Here is a 16,651-nt window from a genome sequence, read left to right on the forward strand (position 1 = left end):
AACTATAAGCAAAATAATGCAAATGCTAAAAATGATTTTGATCTTTTTTTTAAAATCTAGACAAAACAATTAATCAATTAGAACTAACTAAACTAATAAAACTAAATTGAACCAAACGAACCTAAACAAATTAGCGGACAACAATCAATTCTAGCTAAAACTCATCCAAATTTAGATCACATACTGGGAAGAAGGAGAATCAAAGGGGGAATGGACAAGAATTTTAAGAAAACAAAAGCAATAAAAGAAGGAAAAAAAGATGATGACACTCACTGAAATTAAGCTCGACCTCGATTGACCTTCTAGTTTAGTCCCCAAATAATGTCATCTGCTTGTTCTTTGCCAAGAACAAGCAAATAACATTATTTCAGGACCAAACAGACCTTGAATGTGAAGAGAACTTTGAGGGATGTCTTTGTATGAACGAACCAGGTTGTGGCTTCCAGGGCTTGAACCCTAAATTTGATATTCGAAGGGTTCTGGTCATGTTCGAGAGAGATGAGTTGGGTATTTGGAGAGAGGGTGCCACGGCGGGTCTGTGATGTTAATTTGGGTAGGTTTAGGGTCAGCGCCGCCGGACACGGCGGAGGCGGCTGCTAGGGTTTCGCTAATTTGAAGCGTTTGGGTGGGATTTGAGAGGGGATGTTTACAGGTCTATGGTAAGGAGGAGGAGATGATACTGGGGTGTGAATTTGGGGACCGCTTGAGATTCGCCGCCGGCGGAGGCGATTTCCGGCCGGCGGCTTACGGCGGAACCGGTGGGGAATCAAGGGCGGCTAGGGTTTGTGTATTAGGGTAATCAGAGACGGAAAGGAGGGGGGTACGCATTTGGACACTATTATATTAACATCTATCAATCCCTGACCGTCAGATCAAACAACCTAGACGGTCAGGATTAACCATGCCTTAAACGACGTCGTTTCGTCATCTGCTGGACCGGGTGGGGTCTTCTGGGCTTGGGCTGGCGTGGACGGGTATCAGGGGATTGGTTTGGGCTTTGGGTTTTCTGATGGGTTGGCCCAAAATGGGGCATTTTATTAACATATACTCAAATTCTTTTTTATTCTCTTTTCATTTTTCTCATTTTTCCATTTTTCAAATTCTTGCAAAAATACAAAGTTAAAAAAAGTAACAGACCTGATTTAATTTTAAAAATTAAACTAATTAATTTTCAAAATCAACTAAATCCTAATTTTAAAAGAATACTAAGGAAAAGATCAAAATTAAAAGTAAAAATGCAAAAGGACTATTTTTGTTATTTTCTTCCATTTTTGTAATGCTAATTGACTAATAGAAATACTGAAATGAGGTCCTAAATGCAAGCGTACTATTTTGTATTATTTACGAATTATATCAATTAATAATGCACACAGAAAAATGCAAACAAAACACAAAATCATGCAATTAATTTCCTAAAATTCAAATAATAAAAGAAAAATCCTAATTCTGATGAATTTTATAGGAGTAATTAAACGAGGCAAAAATCACATGCTCACAGTAGAAAGATCGTTCAACTTTACATCCACTTGGATACATGTATTGCACACATATATATATTTCATGTTAATTATTACCAAAAATATGTACAATATCATATTAATAATTGAGAATTCTTATTCACATTTTACTCAATCTACGAAAGCGCTACAACTCGTACCCTTATCATATGGATCCTTTGTATATACAGCATCCAAATTCAACAAATACGTACTAATAATTCTTATAAATTTTTTAATTTGATTGTATCTTATTCTACCTATAATTTCTTTCTACATTACTTTATCTATGCTTGGCGACTAAATAATAATTTCATATTCCTATGTAGTGAGACTAATAGTCTAACACAAACTTGTTAAAAATAACTTTCTTGTCTTATCTATGTATAAAATAGATACCAAGACTTAAATAGATACCAGACTTTACTGGTTAGATTGACTAATGAAAACAGGCTCTTGAAATATATTATTTTTATTAAAAACTTAGCTCAAAGTAATAATATAAAACAAGTAAATAGACAAGAATATACGGAGCAAGAGAGAAGAGATTCTTATTTCTTCCATATATTCAAGTGTATACAATTTGATGTCCAAATCCTCTATTTATAGGATGACATTGAGGTATACAAAGGGATATCATAAACATGGTATTAACTATTTAGATCATGGGGAAAGATCATGGGGAGGTTATGGAGGTGTGGGAGTTACAACTATAATGGTGAGAAGTAGTGGGAGTTATCTACTTAATGGAGAAGAGTAGTGGGAGTAACTTCTTTAGGAGTTATAGACATCCACTACCAAATAATATTTCATAACACTCCCCCTTGGATGTCTATAGACAATGTGCCTCGTTAAACCCTTACTAAGAAAAAACCCTGTGGGAAAAAATCTTAGTGAAGGAAGGAGAGTACACATATCTTGTAATACGCATTATTTGATGACTCATTAAAAACCTTGCCAGAAAAACCCAGTGGGATAAAATCTTAGCTAAGGGAAAAAGAGTACAACGCGTATTTGTCTCCCCCTGATGAAAACATCACTTTATTCTTCGGAGACGACGAATTCCAAGCTTGTATAACAACTTCTCTAATATTGAGATCCGCAATGTCTTGTGAAGAAGTTTGTCAAATTATCACTTGAACAAATTTGTTGAAGAACTTTGGTGAATGTCCTTTATTTTGTCTCCTTCGATAGTCCTTCTTTCAATTGATATAAGCAAACAACATTATCTTAAGTATTATTGGAATCTTCTCTTCAAAGTCAAGTTACACGTCTGTTGTGTGTTGAGCCCCTTGCTTTATCAGTTGCTTATCTTGGCATGACTTGAATAAGTATCAACAATAACTGCCTTGTAAAATGATAATATGGAGTACTTTCACATGCAAATAGAATGTTTGAGAACGAACTTCAGGAAAATGCCTGCATTTGCATAACCAACAAAATCTTGGCAATATTTGTTAGAATAAACAAATCTACATCAAGTATTCCTTTTGAAATATAATACTAATTGTATTCCAATATCTCCATATTGGAGTAAAACTATATCTTGCTAGCATATTGTTATACTCATGGTTCTAGCCAGATATATTAGTGTACCAATTGTACTAGATACAAAAATAAATCATGTACACCATGATCATTCTAATCTACATAAGGATCTGCCGAAGATTTATTTAATAAATTTCTTGGGAACCTTAATATGCTTCAGAACAATTTAAATCATTCAAGGATTTTCATTATATGCATATCAAATGTATTGTCAGACCAAAATCTGAAATGACTCCATTCCCCACAGGAGAACATGTCTCCTAATACCAGGATATTTACGAAAATTTTGTGCCACAAGTCGTCTTTATGTCTATCGACTTGATTTTTCATTTCACTTTCAGGTGTGGGGACTATCCGTCCAACTTCACATTTTTCAGGTGAAGTCAATTTCATTGCATATTTTTCATTTGGCCAATCATTTATCTGTCCAAATTCCATGACAGATTTGAGCTCAAGATCCTCGTCAATATTGAGCGCTACATTATATTAACAACATCGTCGACGATCATTTTACATCGGTTCCATCATCGCACAATAAAGACATAACTTATCGAGATCTTATTATTTTCAGGTACCTGAGCCTCTCCCATGAGGTATTATAAAATGTTATGTCATGGTGCTCTTATAAAGCAGTTGCCTCCTTATTATGACCATCTTGAATATTTGCTCCCTCCTTCTTCAAGGAGTTCTATCTTTGGAACCGGTTTGTCTATTACGCTTCATGCGTGCCATAAACTCTATCCATCATGGACGTTATTCTATTTGGAGCATTAGCAGCTGGAATATGACATTTAGCTTTGGGTCAGCAATGTGCCTGGAAATATTTTAGAAATGAATTATCACTTGAACTTCAAGTTCACATTTTCTTGTACGAGGATCTAGATGTATTCATAATAATTCATTTCGCGCATCACTTTTTTAGCTGCCCATTTTCTGCCCCTAATGTCGGGATCACCAATACATTTTTCAACCTTCTTTGGGAACCCATCTTTGTGCATTGTGGCAGCACAATTAAATCATATAGCACATCCATATTTCTAGATGGGAATATTTGGTTCCTAACCGTGAACCAATTGTGATGGGGAGAATTTATCATAACTTGTTGGCTAGATGCGTACAAGTGCTGTTGTATATTAAATAATACACCTCATACCAAATTTCTATTTGGGAGTTTTGTTCTCATAACCAATGGTTTAGCTATAATTGGAAGCATACAATTTCTGCTAAACCAACTTGGATTTAAACCAGCATTATCAAGATAAATTATCATAATATATATTCTGGAACTGTGCTCTAATAATTTGAGCAAACAACCTTGCAAAAACCAAAGTGCAAGTTGATAACAAACGCACATGTGACCATACAATAGATGCATTTTAAATCATATAATAGTAAACGATCCACATGGCAGGTGACTGGGCCCATATATATATCACCTTCTATTCGTTCCAGAAATCAAGGTATTCAGTCCCAACCTTAACTGGTATATCATGAGAATAAGCAGCACAAGAGAATTCTTGAAGAATCTTCTATTTCTTCAATATATGCCAATGTGAATTCTCAATTAATTTTTGCATCAATAAACCGGGATGGCCAACCGATCATGCCAACTGATATTTATTTCAGTAAATATTTAATTTACTATGGCATGTGATTTCATATCATGCTTATACATCTGTAGTACAAATAGAAGAAAAATCGGGTAACCTTCATATTTACCCGGTATGTTATAGTAATATGAAGATAATCGATCTTCCTTTCATTTATAGTCTCAATATGCCAACCACTTTGGCTAATACATTTGAAACTCAAAAAGTAACTTTTGAGACTTATTACCACCAATGCCATGAATAATTTTATTTATTCGGTAGTAACAAATTCGCTCTTCTGGAGCTCTCAATAATTTTGCACTACAAGATCTTTTATAACACCATCCAAGTGGTGAATTTTTCCTCCACAGAGAAAATTATCTTATCATAATAATTGTCATGGTCAAAATCATCATAAGCAAAATCTTTTCTTGCTTTAGGTTTGCCTTTAATAACTTTTTATAAGGCATGTCAAAATATTTTTGGCGTACCACATGTAAGCGACCAATGACATATTCATGTAACCACATTGTAATATTCATTATCTTTATTTCTCTCAAACCTCCCTTAGAGGTGAGTTGTTGTATTTATCTAACCATGCATAAGCACATTCTTATGCGTAATTTTTATCATATATATATATTTCAACATTTACTTTCAGGAATGAACCTGCATTTACAATGCTTATCACAAGTCACATTTTCAACGAATGAACTATAATCATGTGAACGTGTCTCGTATTAATAGACCACATTGATACATATTCCTTCACCTTGAAAGGATCATTTTGAGAACCCTTATTGTTCTCCTTTTTACAATTACCCTAATGATGACTATTATTATTTGATCTTTGGCACGCCCACATTCAATGGTCAACTACTTGTCTTCATTTAGACTTGTTATGCATCGTCACATTCACTTCAAGAATGGAGGAAATCAAGCGGGACAAGTATCATATTTTTTCATGAAAAATACATTATTTTTCTTTAGTCATCATTATATCATCAATATGGTGCATTGGGACTCAAACCCAATGCCTTACCCATATAAAGGCATTTTAGGCCATAATATGTCGAGACTCAAACCCAACATCTTATCTCATCATGTGCATCAGAGCTTATATCTGATGTTTTATTCTCATAATAGTGTGTTAGGCCTTAATATGTTGGAACTTGAACCCAACATTTTGTTATTATGGTGCGATGGGACTAGAACCCACCGTCTTACCTCAACCAATGGCATATATAATAGGCCATACTACACTGAGGCTCTTCCTCGAGCCTCTCGGGCATAATGTTAATAGTGCTTATTGGATCTTTAGTCACTAAGGATTTAGATCCTCTCGAATTCTTCTCTGATAGACCAACTACTTCAAAACAAATGCAAAGCAAGCACATACACCCGTTCAACTTCCTTGCGGACAGTTGTGAATACATACTTTTATCCTGCAAGTAAGGTCTTCTCGGAGGCAACACACATAGAGAATTTTGGGCGGGAGATAGTTTAGTATGTCGTTTCTTTTCTTGATAGCAATTATGCTTCCAACAAATATTTATGGCTTAATAAATACATTGGTCATAGCATTTTAAATTATGAAAAACATAAACTGTATAAGTTCATTAACTAAGACTAGCAGATCTCCATCATATATTATCATGTAAATGAGAAAATACTATCTTGGGACAAAACAATCAAAGTACTCCTAGTTAGAACGCCCCCCAAGTTTCTGGATAATGACCAAATTAATGAAAGGTCATCAATAAAAATAATAAACTAATTTGGAAGCATGGAGATAACTTTTACAGTATTTTTAGGATCAATACACGTGATTCAATTAATTACAAATACACAAATGACTAATGTGTTGGGGTAATTAGAATGACGGTAAATCAAATGTCATTTTTAAAGAAACTTATAGTTGGTCCCGGATATAGCATAAATGGAGAAAGTTATTTCCTTTAAGTATTAACAAATGATAAGTGCAAACTCATACTATGACAAAGGGCATCAACAACGTCAATGGCAAAAGAAGCCTCAGTGTTAGAGATACAAACCTTAGTTAATGGCTCAACCTTTTCATAACTTTTACTTACTGTACTAATCACCATAACTCACCGTAAGGTGTGTTAGCTTTGTAATTTTTCTGGGAATGAAACTGGATTGTATTGAGGAATCCAGCGGCGATAGAACAACTATAAATAGAGGCTCATCCACTTCGTGTTTGTGAGCAATTTGTGCTGATAACGTGTTAAAAACTTAGCTCAAAATAATAATATAAAACAAGCAAATAGACAAGAATGTAGGGAGCAAGAGAGAAGAGATTCTTATTTCTTCCATATATTCAAGTGTATACAATGTGATGTCCAAACCCTCTATTTATAGGATGACATTGAGGTATACAAAGGGATATCATAAACATGGTATTAACTATTTAGATCATGGGGAAAGATCATGGGGAGCTTATGGAGGTGTGGGAGTTACAACTATAATGGTGAGAAGTAGTGAGAGTTATCTACTTAATGGAGAAGAGTAGTAAGAGTAACTTCTTTAAGAGTTATAGACATCTACTACAAAATAATATTTCATAACAATTTTCTATAAATTGTATGATTATAGTATCATACTACTATTTTTCCTAGATTTGCTATGAAAACTATAGTCACGTATGACATTTTGTAGTAAAAATGAATATTCAACTATTTTTGCAGGCTTACCAGAGCTAGCTTATCAACATAAAAGTATACTTATAAACAATGATTAATTTTAAAGAATATTTTATTTTTAATAAAATTATCCCTGATCACATGTATTTTGGTGTTTAAACTCACCATAACATAATTTGTTGTTCTTTTCATTCCCCTACCGGTTCACTCGGCAACTGCGCACAATCAGGATGGATTCCTAATATTATTTTGATATCTCATATGTTTATTTTTCTCTGGTTATGATAGTCCACCAATGTATTTCACTGACAAATGAAGCTCATAACATCTGTATCACCCAAAATAAGCACATATAATCAAGCAAATTACATCAAAAGATGAGTTGAGGGGGAAAGGGGTATAATAACAACAATACAGGATAGTAACTTTCTTCATATCAAAGATAGAGAGAGAATATCTCACCTCCTCTAGAATATCAAAGACGGATACAAATACTACACCACAAATTATCCCACCGGAACCACCAGATAAAATTAACCAAATGGACATGGAAGAAACCACAATGAACTCCTACAAGGAAATATTACTAGATAAATAGACAACAAGCCAAGCAGAGTATCATGAAGAGGAACTCCCCTCAAACAACAAAGATGATAGGGGTAAAGGAATTGATGGCTCAATAGACTTATCCCAGGAAGACAAGAAACGTCTATACTATCCATGGAGATTTTCAGTAATCATAAAGGTTTTTGGTCGTAAAATGCCCCACCATTACCTCCGATCTAAGCTAACTAACCTATGAAAATCATCCGAAAAGTTAATCTTGATTGACTTAGGATGAAACTTCTTCATATTCAAGTTTAGTTTAGAGGAAAATATGGGTAACGCACTACACCTAGGTCCATAGTTCATCTCTGGGAACTTCCTATCAGTACGTAAATGGGAACCAAAGTTCGTTCCATAGGAAGCTACACTATTTCCACTGTCATCTGGATTCGCCTACCACAGTTGCCAATATAATTCTATGATAAAGAAATTCTGGAAAAGGTAGGTCGGAAACTTGACAAATTACTTAAAATGGATACCTGCCCATCCCCCACTCTAAGGGGGAGGTATGCACGCATATGTATCCAAGTTCCACTTGAATTTCGGTGGAAACATCAGTCATTATCGGAGACCACAAACAGGCAGTGATGTATGATGGGGAAGGAACCTTGTGTAAAGGCTATGACAGAATTGGCCACACCTTTAAATCTTGCAAGTAAAAGCAAAAAAGGATAACACCATCATAAGAAGTCCCATAATGCTCTGGAATGCATAGTCCTAAAGAAGATAAGGACGAATGGAAGAAGGTAACCTTCCCACGAAGAAGGAAATCAAATCAAACCCATGCATCCACAAAGCAATGAAGCAGGAATTGCAAATCATCATGAACAAAATTCACAAAAGATACAGATAAAAATGTTTGATGCAAATTCTAGTAAGTTTTTGAAAACTCAAACTTCTCAATACAATTCTAAAATTAATATTAATCAGGCTACTAATCCTAATCGGCCCAATAATCTGACTAACAAATAAATACCCATTTCCCAAACTCTGATAGCCCAACCCACAAAGTCTCAGCCCAAATCTAATGCAAAAAGGAAAGCGGGACCGGGGTCTGAAGAGGCGGGCATAGATACAACTAATGGACCCACCCAAGCAGTACACAGAGGCCCCCATCACTATCCCAAAATCAGGTTTTGACTTGACAAGCAAAATTGGATTGGGCCACCACCTCCCAACCAAATCTACTACTGGGGACCATACCCAATCGGAGTTTACCATCCCAAATGATTCTACCTAGCCCAGTACCTACACGCCCCCTACTCATCCCCTAATAGAGATCTCTACAGAAATACCTTCACCACAATCCATGGACACTCAAGTGCTTCACCTGAGAAATCACGAAAACTCAGGTGACATGACACCTTCCGTCCACTCAAATAGATTCACAATTAATTCCAAATCCACGGTATTAGATGCAAATACCAACGCTCAATTTGCTGAATCTCATTTGACTTGTAACCTCAATTACCCTATTAGGTACCAAATGCCTAACCTAATCCCTAATTTTACCCAAAGAGGTAAGGCCAAGAAGCACAAAAACCGAAAACCTCCAACAATCACCCACCACCGTGACCTCCCTCCCACTGCCGCCATAACACACACCGGCATCGTGGCTGGAGGTGGCTCTATAGGGTCAGGGACTTACCTATAATTTCACCACAGGGAACCAGCCGGTGACCCTAATTGTCCAAAAACACACCTAGCAAGGGTAATAGTGGAGGCCCTGAATAGGGCCTTGGCAGCCTTTGGCCCAAATCTCTGACAATCAATGACACTTAATGGCAGCATGCGTCCCAACGTAGATACCCCATTGATCAATATCTTAATCTCTCAAGCCTTCCAATCAATTCCCTTCTTCACAGACCTAGTAGCGGAAGACCCAAAGCCGACTCCACAATTTACGACTATCGAACCACCATCCCAACAAATTCCATCGTTTTCAACTCCAGCAGAGAGGAGTCAAGCACTAACACTAGGGAACATAAAGAAGGAGATCAACGAAGCGTTGGAAATGTTAAAAGGGGAAACAACCATGGAGGTGGAAGGGGAAGGCTATGGACCACTCCAAATGGACTCACTCCTACTGGACTCTATCAGGGCAATTGAGTTCAGTGTGGAGAGTAATGAGATCCTAGTTCTCCTATGCCCCAGGGCCTTGACCAAGTGTGGAGTGGGTCTGGGATCTCACTAGAGTCAAGGAGTGATCAAGCCTCTATTGACATTAACCCCTGTGTTGAGCATGAAAAATCAAGAAAAGAAGAATCCTATGATGCCTCCTCAGGGGACAAAGAAGGCACAGAGAACAAATTCCCCCACCAAGCAACCCCCCTTATGAATTACATCATATAGAATGTTAGGGGTGGGTATAATGCTGAGTTCATGAGGCATCGTCTTGCCATGGTTCCAATGCATAAACTAGTCATGCTGGTGCTGCTAGAAAGTAGAATGGCCGATCATAAGAAGTTAACTAAAGAAATGCATTTTGATATGCTAATTCAATCCCCATCAGTAGACCTCTCTGGTGGGATAGTCATGATATGGAAGGCAGAGTGTGTGCAAGTAGATGATGTGTCCACTACTCCCCAAGGCATTCATGCCATGGTTACGTTATTACCTTCTCATACTCCCTGGCTTTTTCAGCTATTTATGTTAGAAATTTGTTAACTAAAAGAAGACTATTTTGGGAATACCTAGTTGTTATCTCCAGAAATTATTCTGGGAACTGGTTCGTATGAGGTGACTTTAATGAAGTTTTGAAAGCTAGAGATAAGTTTGGGGGTAATACCATCAACCCTAATAGAAGTAATCTCTTTTAGAACTGCCTCAATGAATGCAAGCTGGTAGACCTAGGTTACAAGGGTAGTAAATACACATGGACAAGCAAAAGATATAAAAATAGGAGCAGCCAAATCTTAGAGAGAATTGATAGAAGATTTGCCAATGAGTGTTGGATATCTCAGTACCCTGAGGCATGTGTATCCCACCTCCCTAGGACCCACTCTGATCACTGCCCATTGCAAATAAAGCTAAAAGGAGATTCTGTCAACACCACCAACAAACCCTTTAGGATTGAATCCATGTGAACTAGCCACCCATCCTTCCCCAATATCATCACTGAGGCTTTCCCTCCAAACTCTCCTCTAGTTCAATCAACCCAAACCTTTAAGAACTTAGTCACCCCAGTTGAATAGACACACTTTTGGAAATATCTTCTAGAAAAAAAAAAGAATTTTGGCCAGATTAGCTGGAATCCAAAAATCTCCCAGCTACCAGTTCAGTGACTTCCTCTTGAATCTAGAAGGTAGCTTGATCAAAGAACTTGACTCAATCCTCAAAAATGAGAAAGATTTCTGGAAACTGAAATCAAGAGTCAACTGTCTAACCGAGGGTGATGCCAACACTAGGTTCTTCCACATTTTTGCTTTCAATAGGAGAAGGAGAAGGAGAAACAAAATCTCGTCCTTAAAAGATGATAGTGGGAATTGTCAATATGAACATGAGGAAATAAAAGAATTCATCTTGAACTACTTTAGGTCCCTCTATACCTCATCCCACACTCAAGCCCCTCTCCGCACAACCAGTCCTATTGGACAGTCCCACATGCTTTTCAACTCTCAAAGAGACAACCTGGACACACCCTTAAGGGAAAGTGAGATTAAAATGGCTATTTTCTCCTTCAAGCCCTTCAAAGCACCTGACCAGATGGGTTACATCCTTTCTTCTACCAAAAATACTGGAATATAGTGGGGAAGTAAGTGACTGACTTCGGTAAATTATGTTTTGACACCCACACTATGCATGAAATTATGAACGAGACCCTGCTCTGCCTTATCCCTAAGTGCTCTCAGGCCACTATGCTCAAAAACTTCAAACCTATAGGACTTTGCAATACCATTTACCAAACTATCACAAAGGTCATTATTCATAGGATTAAACCACTGCTCCTTGATATAATTGGCCCTAGACATGCCATCTTCTTATCCAATGGGAGGGCATATGATAATGTCATTATTGTCCAAGAATACACCACTCACTTTGGTAGGATGAGAAGGAATCAGGCTAACATGATCCTCAAAATAGATTTGGAGAAAGCGTTTGACATGTTGGAATGGTCTTTCATTAGAGACACTCTAAAGACTTCCAATTTTCCACCTGGCCTAACCAAGTTAATCCTATCATGCATCAGTTCCTCTTCCATCTCTATACTGGTAAATGGTGGAAAAATTGACACCTTTAGACCAACTAGGGGAATTAGACAATGGGACCTCATCTCTCCATATCTATTTATCATATGTATGGAGAGATTTTCTAGGCTAATTGAAAGTGCAGTTTAGCCCCAAGATATCCCATGTGACGACCCGGCCCGTCGTCACGTGAGTTACCTCCCCGTTTCCCCCATATTATGTCCCTCCATGATTTAATATCAGTATTTGAGTTGATCGGGTAGAATTGGATTGGTTCTAGTTGGAAATATGGCACTTAGCCTTTTTGAAGGAAGCTTGCTTTGGAAAAAGTCAACCGGAAGTTGACTATGTAGTTAGAGGGCTCGGATGTGAGTTCCGGTGATTCGACTAGTTTCGGGGGATGATTTGTGACTTAGGAGCGCCATCGGAATTGAATTTGGAGGTCCGGTGTAGAATTAGGCTTGAATTGACTAAGGTTGGATTTTGGCGAATTCCGGATGGTAGGTGAGATTTTGATCCGAGGGTCGGAATGGAATTCCGAGAGTTGCAGTAGCTCCGTTAGGTGATTTTGGATATGTCTGCAAATTTTCAGGTCGTTCAGACGTTGTTGGGTCGGGTTTTTGGTCAAATGCAAGTTTCGGAAGTTTTAGTTTAACATAGGCTTGAATCCGTGGTAATTCGATGATTTTGGTGTTTATGATAGTGTTTTTATGTTACGAGCGAGTTTGAATGGAGTAATAGAACATATTTGTGCATTTGGTTGAGGTCCCGAGGGCCTCGGGGTGAATTCGGGTGGTTAAACGAGAGTTTTGAGGTGTATTGCAGGTCAGATTTTGCTGTCATCTGGTGTTTCCGCTTCTGCGGAAATGGACCGCAGAAGCGGTACCGCAGAAGCGGGTACGTGGTCACAGAAGCGGTCGTGGCCGGCTAGGGAAATTCCGCAGATGCGGAAGGTGGCTCGCACCAGCGGGTCCGCATAAGCGGACAAGGTGCCGCAGAAGCGGTTTTTGAAGGAACCGCAGAAGCGGACTTCGCGTCGCATAAGCGAAGTCCGGGTTTCTAAGTGAAGATCGCAAAAGCGGAAATGTGGCCGCAGAAGCGGTCCCGCATAAGCGAAAGCAGGACCGCAGAAGCGAAAATCGCTGGGCAACAGAAGGGTTTTAAAATAATATTTCATCCGCGACCCTTCATATTTTTCCTCCATTGTTGACGTTCTTAAGAGCTTTGAACAAGGAAATTCGAGGGTTTTGACTGAGAATCACTTGGAGGTAAGTTCCTTGGCCTAAATATTCGAATTTATGGTAGAATTTATCATAGAAATCAGTAGAATTTCATCAAAAACGGGTCAAGCTAGGGCTTGGAAAGCTGTGATGTAAAAATAGAATTTGGAGGGTCAAACGAGCTCCGATTTTGGTAAACTTTATATGCACGGACTCGTGGCGAGACGAGGAATCCGTTGGTGTGATTTTCGGAATTTTTCGAGAAGTGGGCCCGGGGCTCGGGTTTTACCAACTTCGTGAATTTTAGTACTTTTCGAGTATTTTTGATTGGGTTATGTTTCTTTAACCCATATTTATGTATTCGTTGTGATTTTGAGTAGATTCGACGCGCGAGGAGGTCGATACGAAAGGAAAAGGCATTGCGGACCATTCTACGGCCGGATAGAGGTGAGTAGTTGGTGTATATGATGGCCTGAGGGTTTGAAACCCCGGCTTATCACATTGTGACGCTATTGTAGGGCGTGACTCGCACCCCATGGCAGGTGCGGGATTTGTTATGACTGGGGATTGTGACTTGGTCCATCCCGAACAAGAATGTTTCTATATTGGCGACTGATACGCACCCTGTATTGAATATATCTGGGCTTATTGCCGTGTTTGGGGCCTTGTGCCGATCTGTAGCATCCTTAGAGGATGAATGTCATTGTGATAGCATGCTTTGTATAATCATTGATCTCAGTCCTGTGTTTAATCACTGTTATGAAATGCTAAGTCACTTTTCCTGAAGTTAAATATCTAAAGTATATTCTTCTTAATAAATTGGAAATTGGGAAATTAATTGAATCTGTTACGTGACTCATATGCATATTGTGGACTGAGTATGGATCGGGCTGCACGCCGCAGCGAATGGTATGATTATATTGCGCTTGGGCTGAAGGAGCCCCTCCGGAGTCTGTACACACCCCCAGTGAGCGTCGTCGACGTTAAATGGATCGGGCTGTACGCCACAGCGTGTTCATGGGCATTGCATAGCATCCTTACATTTTACTTGACTGTTATATTTGAAGTTGTTTTGTTGTTGGTTCGTAGTAAGGTGTCGTACTGTTAGTTTTAGCTTTGCTTTGTGGCATTTCGTGGATTTCTTATCTTCAGACATTTTATATGCTTATTACTCACTGAGTTGGTAGTACTCACCCCCTACTCCCTGCACCTTGTGTGCAGATTCAGGTACTTCGGGAGCTTAGTTGAGCTAGCCGCTGGTTTCCAGAGTTCCAGGAGTGGTCGAGGTAGCTGCTATGACGTCCGTAGGACCCGACTCCTCCCTTATCCCTTTATTATTTCTGTACTTTAAAACATACTTATTTTGAGGATTCTTGACTCTGTATTAGTTAGAGGCTCTAGACTTATGACCCCGGGTCTTTGGGAGTTACAGTTTATGTCAGTATTTCGTATTGTTTAATTGGGTATTTCAACTATGAGTATTAATATTTGATTTTAAGTATCTGATTAATTGGTTTTGAGCTCTGTGCTCGGGTTGAGAGAGTAAATGGTCGGGCTTGCCTAGCATTAGTGTTGGGCGCCATCACGACCGGGTTTGGGGTCGTGACATCCCATGTCTTCTTTGCTGATGACCTGACCCTTTTTGCAAAGGCAAACATCAGAAACTGTAATACAATCACCATAATTATGCAGTTCTTTAATGAAGCATCTGGGCAAAAAATGAACCTCACATAGTCTAGGGTGCTCTTCTCTTCTAACTACTAACCTGATACCATGGAGAACCTTACAAGTGCACTTTTCATTCAAGCTACAACCTCATTTGAAAAATATCTAGGATTTCCAATATTCCACAAGAGACCTTCCAGTAGTGATTTTCAGTTCATAATTGACAATATGCAATCTAAGCTGGCTGGCTAGAAAACAAATTGTTTAAACATGACTGGAAGGGTAACTCTGGCCAAAGATTCCCTTAGTAGCATACCAAGCCATGTCATGCAATTTATCAAGCTACTATTAAAACAACCAAGCTAATAGATAGAATTCAAAGAAATTTTATTTGGGGTACTACTCCAAATAAGAAGAAAATGCACCTGGTTAACCGGATAGAGTCACTACTCAGAAATCCCACGGGGGGCTGGGCTTACAGAAAGTGAATTGCAAAAACAGGGCCTCCCATGCTGGCCTTGCATGGAGAATTTTCTATAACACCTCTAGACTTTGGGAAAGAGTCCTTATCTCCAAGCACTGTAACTGGAATCATACTCCTAAAATACCTAAATCTCTAATCTGGCAATGTATCCTCAAGGGTTTGGATACATGTAGTAAGGCCAGAAGATGGGTGGTTCACAAAGAAAACAAGCTTCCTTAATGATACTTGGATTCCAAATAATCCAACCATCAGGTACATGATTGAGGGTATCCTAACTCAAAATGACCTTAATGCCAACGTGGATACTATCTACAATTATAGGGAATGGAATACCTCTTCCATCTCCCAGAATCTTCCCTGATAGTATCATGAATTTGATCAAATCCACCTTCATCCCTACAAAAACTGTCAAGAAAGACATGTTAATTTGGGGTCTGACACATAATGACTCATTTACCACCAAATCACCCTACACCTTCCTTAGCAATAACAGTAAGCCTCTAAAGAATGGGGAGGGGTAATTTCAGTTGGATATGGAAGTTAAATGTACCCAATAAAATCAAAACTTTCATCTGGCTACTTGCTCAGGAAAGGCTTCCAACAAGAGCTTTCCTGCATAGAATTAGGGTTAACTAACCCTGCATGCTGTTTCTGCTCCACAATTCCAGAAAGAAGCAACCATATTTTCTTTGACTGTCCAAATGCCATTCAGTTCTGGCATGATCTGACCTCAAAAAGCATTGATGAAAGCCAACAAATGAACTTAACCTTCACAGCCCAGCTCTGGCTCACTACATGGAACAAACTGAGGAAAATGCCTTTCAATAATACTATCTCCTAGGAGGCTATACTTCCATTCTGCTTTTGTCACATTTGGTTAGCTAGGTCTCTTAAGTACTCTCTTTCGGATTCAAGAAACAACTCTCAAAGATCTTTTTCCCAATCATAACTTATTCAACAATAGGAAAGATCCATCTCCACTGTGAACACCATTGCTAAAACCATAAAATTCTACACAATAGCAGGCGCAAGGAACATTAAAGATACAGTCCCTATCAGTGTCAAAGTGGGAGCCCTCACTAAGGGGCACTACAAGCTAAATACTGATGGGGCAGCTAAAGGTAACCCAGGGATAGGGGGAATTGGTAGGGTTTTTAGGACACCCAATGGTGATTGGATCCTCGGGTATCTGG

The sequence above is a fragment of the Nicotiana attenuata genome, chromosome 12, assembly GCF_001879085.1.
Source record: "Nicotiana attenuata strain UT chromosome 12, NIATTr2, whole genome shotgun sequence".
Lineage (NCBI taxonomy): Eukaryota > Viridiplantae > Streptophyta > Magnoliopsida > Solanales > Solanaceae > Nicotiana > Nicotiana attenuata.